This window comes from Octopus bimaculoides, chromosome 14 (assembly GCF_001194135.2).
Source record: "Octopus bimaculoides isolate UCB-OBI-ISO-001 chromosome 14, ASM119413v2, whole genome shotgun sequence".
Classification (NCBI taxonomy): domain Eukaryota; kingdom Metazoa; phylum Mollusca; class Cephalopoda; order Octopoda; family Octopodidae; genus Octopus; species Octopus bimaculoides.
The window spans coordinates 40,188,330-40,195,039 of record NC_068994.1 but is presented as its reverse complement, the minus strand read 5'-3'; the positions used below and the strand labels follow the sequence as shown (position 1 = coordinate 40,195,039).

At 36.3% G+C, this 6,710-nt stretch overlaps 1 protein-coding gene across 3 annotated transcripts in view; it reads left to right on the top strand.

The window, feature by feature from the left end:
- The window catches only part of LOC106872380 (protocadherin beta-15), a 640,647-nt gene that overhangs the window by 95,339 nt on the left and 538,598 nt on the right, over positions 1-6,710 (top strand). The gene's annotated exons all lie outside the window — the stretch shown is intronic.

Here is a 6,710-nt window from a genome sequence, read left to right as displayed (position 1 = left end):
ATATATATATATATATATAAACACATATACACACATGCATGCATACATACACATATGTCTACAGTGAAATGTAATGTTGAGTTGTATCTTTCTGTGTCGATAACGTTGATAGGCAGGTTAATACAGTCTGCACTCTGAGGTGAGCTAGTACGTTTTTTTTTCTGTTTTGAAAGACAAGCTATTTATTTTTCGGCAACACACCGTGTTTTAACGTACCCGACTAGAAGTCATCGTAGCTCGATACTTGAACAATGCTCACGGGAATGTGTAACGTTACCACAACCACCACCACCCTCCTCCTCGACGTCATCATTATGATGAGGATTATCAAAAAAATTGATAATCCTTTCTACTCTAGGCACAAGGCCCGAAATTTTTGGAGAGGGAGCTAGTCGATTAGATCAACTCAGTATGCAACTGGTACTTAATTTATCGACCCCAAAAGAATGACAGGCAAAGTCGACTTCGGCGGAATTTGAACTCAGAACGTAAAGACAAACGAAATACCGCTAAGCATTTTGCCCGGCGTGCTAACGTTTCTTATTTCTTTATTGCCCACAAGGGGCTAAACTTAGAGGGGACAAACAAGGACAGACAAAGGGGTTAAGTCGATTACATCGACCCCAGTGCGTAACTGGTACTTAATTTATCGACCCCGAAAGGATGAAAGGCAAAGTCGACCTCGGCGGAATTTGAACTCAGAACGTAACGGCAGACGAAATACCGCCAAGCATTTCGCCCGGCATGCTAACGATTCTGCCAGCTCGCAGCCTTAAATTGAAGTATAATCGTTGTAATGTGAAGGTTCTGGACGAACAATCACATGACTTCGGATGGTACTACTGCTACTTGTGTTTGGCTCTAGTACCAAACATGGCAACCTTTTTCGAGAAGGGGGCCGCTTGAGATATGGCGCATCAGGCGGTCCACACAACTAAAAGATTTGAGCTAATTCAGAAATCTTGCGGGCTGGAGTTTGCCCATGACTTTGCTTGATGACCACCACCAACAAAAACAGCTCCACTTTTACACGAGAATTGAGTGGTTCGATGTTTAGGTATAAGAGAGAGTCTGTACTTAAATGGGATTGTTTTAGCAAAAACGTTACCACTCATGTTAACGAATAGATATACATACACACATATATGATTGTGATAGTTTACAGACGTGACGTAAAGTTTTCTGTCAGACCAATTTATAAAAAGGACGTCTTACAACTCTTGTATAATTCGGGTTAAGATATTCCTTTCAGACCTTTCTATTATAGCTTCTTGTGTGCCGTCAGAGGTATTCTTTGTGTTTGCCCTTACCTGGCATTACAGTCTAGTCAAGCTTATATAGCGGCGGACCCAAAAGTATCACCCTATTAAAAGCATAACTCGGGACACATCGCCCCATTGTTGCCCATCTCCGAGTTACAGTTTACAGCGTTCTCTCTCGCTCACTCTCTTACGTGCTTCAGAGTTTGTTGGTGTCCCTACACTTCTGATTCTCTACCACAAAGACCTATTTACAATTCGATGTCCTAAACTCTTGTCAGAACTTATTTGCAGCTGATTTTCAACCAAGAACACTACTATATGTATAATATAGTGTTCTTAACATGAATACTTTTTTATGTTCCATAGAACGAACACACATACACGCGCGTGCGCACACACACACATACACACATTTCATACTCAAACCACAACCAGAGAGGAGCAAAACTCCAACTCAAGTAGGCATTATGTAACATCTCTTTTCTTTTAAAGAAAAAAAAAAGAGTAAAAATTAATTAAATTTCTTTAATATGAAAATCTGGCAATTACAGCATCATACAGACCATCAAGTCAATATATCAAAGTTTCTATAAGCAGAAATTCAAATTATGTGACACATCACACTGACCCTCTGTAATCATATGCAAATTTAGGCAAGATATTATATATATGTGTGTGCGTGTTTGTGTGATAAGTGTATAGTGTGGGTGAGTGTGTGTGTTTTTGTTTGTGTTTTTCTAATCAAATTATCAGCGTACGTTAATACTTCTATAGAATGTGCAAACAAAGATCAAACTTCAAACACATACGGACGCATTAAATAATCAAATAGCATTCAATTACATATAACTACATGAATTAAATGAGTTTTCTGGGTTTTTTTACAGCTCTGCCTCGTCTTGATAACATACTGTTGGTTTGTAGTATAGTATCTACTGAATTTACAATGGTAGTGAAAGCAAGTTACGAATATGAATTTGGTGAATGACGAATAGATATGGAACGAGACCTCACTTACATTCTCATTTCAAGTTCCTATTCAAAATACTTATAGAATGTCCTAAATTACACTAGAATTATTCTAAAACCATGTTGGAGTATTTGAAATTTGTAGTGAATTGTCTATAGGTACTACTTGACTTATAATCCAAGTTCTAAGTGGTATTTTCACTAACTTCAAATAAGAGCTGTTATAAATATGTTGGTTGAATGGTTGAAAAGATTGTTTCACAACCACGAAGTCCGCGATTCGATTCTAGTGTGTTGCATTCTGGGAGTGTTTCGATGACAAGAACCTGGAATGAAGACAAGCAAATCCTGTGTCAGTTGCTCGTCGGCTATCTATGTTGCTCTCCAGCGGCAGAAAAATGCTTGGAACAGACAGTGGGAAACATCATGAAGTAAGATTAAAGAGAAAAGAAGAGTCCCATTGAAGTCCTAGTTATGCAATGGAGAATTCGACAGGGTAAATATTATTTTCTGTAGCCATGAGTTGATCCATACTTTGTCAGTGAAATTGGTTAATGAGGAACTGCATAAAAACCCACCGAGTGATGTGTACTTGTAATCAAAAACACACCTTTGCTACATACTGTACCACACTGATTCTGCTTCAGAATTATGTTGAGGAGGGTACACATGTCTGCGGAATACTTTGTCATTTACAAATTAATTCAGGAGCGGATAATTCAAATGATCGAACAACTGACTCTCCATGCCAAATCTGAAAATTAGCCGTAAAAGACGTGGAACATTTATCATCGAATGCTACATCTGGTTCACAATGTCAGATTATCATATAAAATACATACATAACTTAAGCATGGTGAAATTAGTAAGTCTGAGCCTATTTAATACCTATGTCTCTTCTCACCATCCTTTATGGGGGTTCATTCCGTTTAGACCCCGCACATGTCACATTTTTTATCACCATTTTTTCCTAGAGTTCCCTACCACTTGCATGCGTTTTACCCATCAAGGTATCGGATCTTTCTGATTTGACGGGCAACACTTGTTTTCTTAACGAAACACTTTCAAACTTGGGATACTGGTAGAATGTGTCATATAAAACATCTTTTTCTCTTAGCTTTCTTAACAAAAATTTATATATTGCAAGTTATTTCATGTTAAAGTTGTCGTATTTCTGTAATTTCAACCAATCACTGACGTCTATTCAGCTGAATACAGTTACTGCTGTTTTTTTTATAAACAATAACTTTTGCCGGTGTCAAGAGTGTTATTCGCTGTTTAGTTATATCATTATTCCCTAGTAAGGGTTTAGACAATTTTTACATGAAATAACTTCGAATACAACATTTTTTATCTGTTCTATAACACAAAATATACAAGTATACGAAGTTTGAAAGTGTTTCGGTACGAAAAACACTACATAAAACATTAATTAAAAGTGTTGCCCGTCAAATCAGAAAGATCCAAGGTTGATACCTTGCATAGTCTTGTAGTGGAAAGAACTGGATTCATATTTGCAATAGCGAAGCGACGAGGAGTCCGTACCGGGCGACGCTTTTATGGGGTTGGCACTTTTGGGTCTGCTGTATCAGCCTGAATAGGCTGTATTGCAGTGGTGGCAAACTCAATGGTATATTGGCTTATTAATATTTAATTATATGCACTTTTGTATCAAAGTGGACTCGCGGTGATAGCTGTAGCTGTTAAACCGGGTGACGGTTTGAGTGTAACATCACATAGGCCATACTGGGAACAAATTCAGCATGGTTTCCGTCCAATATTCTTACCGTTCCGTCAACCCACTGCTTTTGAATGGTAGTAAATCATATGTATATGTTGGTGTATGAGACGCGCTGTTTTTTTTGTTATTCCTAAGTTTAACAAAAATATTGCTATGAGTCAAATGCGACCGTGTTATGGATAGGATATCGAATGAATGAGTTGATGAATCCCACTAAATTTGTATTTTCTACAATATATACTCTATATATATTTTCTACAATATATACTCTATATATATTTTCTACAATATATACTCTATATATATTTTCTACAATATATACTCTATATATATTTTCTACAATATATACTCTATATATATTTTCTACAATATATACTCTATATATATTTTCTACAATATATACTCAAAGATGTAGGGATGCACCTTATGCCAAAGTGCATCTTGTATGCCGACAATTGCGGTACTTTGTTTAGTATTTTTTTTTAGTCAACGCCAAAAATAAGAAAGGCAAAGCTTGCATCAACGGGATTTGAACTCTGAGCACAGATGACCAGAACAAACGTTGTGAGAATTTAACGACTCTGCTAATTCGTGACCCTCGAAGTTTCTGATATAATATAGATGTCGGTCATTTACATCGGTAATCTGTAGGTACCGCAGAGATCGATTTACATTGTAACTAAGGAAAGAACTTAAACTATGCATGAACTGAACTCTGAACTTCACCAAACTATACAATAATTATTAAGACTAAAGACCACTACTTTGTTGCCTAGCGACCAAGACAGAAGAAATTCGTCGTATTATGTTTGGTTGAGTTTTTTCTTTCAGTTAGTGGGTGATATTTTAGGTTGGACATTCATATTGATTTTCGTTTTTAGTTTCATTGATCCGACTTCTTCGTTAATTTCGCATTTGTGGTAAACCGATCTCTAGACTGAGAAATTACTTTGATATTGCATAGCAGATGATGTGTTGTGTAGTTAACTTAACGGTATATCGCGTCTACAACTCGGTTTCGATTCTTTGTTGGAATCGATTAAATTGCGTCGCTATTGGATTTGTAAAAGTGGTGAGCGTCACAAGTATCTATTTACCTCCCCGACTACATCGTAATTTCTTTTAATTAAGCTAAAAAAAACGATAATTGTCACAGAGGAGTCTGCGTGATTGAATTGACTTCGTTATTTTATTGGCGTCTTATTTTATCGACAATAAAGAGACAAAATGAAATGTAAACTCAAAACCGTCGGGATTTGAACCAATAAAGAATCCATTTTCTGCATTTTTCTGTGTCTCGGTTTTATCTACTCTTCGTCATTAATTCTGAAATTGTTTGCTATTTTCCCAAACGTCAAAGATTTTTATAGACTCAAAAACATAAACGAAGTAAAATGTGGAACAATGGATATGACTAATCAAAAAGGCGTGTCTATACTGAATTGTAGCTTTAACATAAACTACTCGTCTGCGTTGGCTCTGTTCAAGACAGTAAAAGCAGAAATATTGTCCCCAATTTAAAGAGGATATGCACCTACTTCAGTGCATGACTTGAAGTTGAATCATTGTCACACATAGCAGAAGTATTATAGTAATGACTTATTGCTTCTTATAAGTCTTTAGAGTTGGTATAAATTTTGTTGTTTTGCTCTGGTTCAGTCCTGATCAAATGTATTTTCATGACCATTTCATCTTTTTGTATCACTGAGTTCTGTTTTATAGAAGGTGCGTGGTTCAGTGATTCGGGTGTTTGACTCATTACCATTATGTCGAAAGTTCAATTCCTGAAGCAGGTAGTTCGTTTGTCTTAGGGCGTTTGTCTTCATTTCACGTTGCTCCAGTTTACGCAGATAAAGATGAGTACCAATTTTAAAACCCTGTTTCTATCACTGTCAGAATTTCTCATGATCTATTGGTGACAATGCAAACTCACTGCGATATTTTAACTAACACACCGGTTTTCGTTTCAAGTACCGTAAATCCTCGAGTATAATCCGCATTTTTTTCCCCAAAATTTAAAGGTCAAAATCTCTAGTGCGTACTATATACGAGGTTAAAAATGAAAAATATTTTCTAAGCATTGTCCGAGTCTCTATTTGCCGTCCGGCAATGTTTGTTCATACGCATTTTGTGATGTCGGGCTTGTAACTGATAGTGATAAATGTGTAAATGCAATTTACTTAATATTTATTTTTCACTGACGTTATTACTGTTACTTCTTTATTTCCTACAAAGTGCACAAAAAAGCTACACGTTTGCATTATGTTATATATATATATACAATAATAATAAAAGACGTTACCGTATGTATGTTTACAAACCAAAGACGTTATATAGACCTCCTTGACTCAAGTTAGAGAAGGGGTGCGTATTATACACATGGTTTAGGTTTTGGATCTTTCTGATTTGGCGGGCGCCACTTGTTTTCTTAACGAAACACTTTCAAACTTGGGACACTGGTAGAATGTGTCATATAAAACATCTTTTACTCTTAGTGTTATCAAGAAAATTTTATCGTTTTGAAGTTATTTCGTGCTAAAATTGTCGTATTTCGGTAATTTCAACCAATCACTGACGTCTATTGAGGTGAAAACAATTACTGCTGTGAAATGTCAACAAAACGTTGTGCGGTGTAATGGGATCTTTTCTTTTGAATAAAATTAGTGCCGTTGTTTGTCAACAACAACTATCGGCGGTACTGTTATTTATGACATCGTTCGTGCGTTTGTACTGGTTTT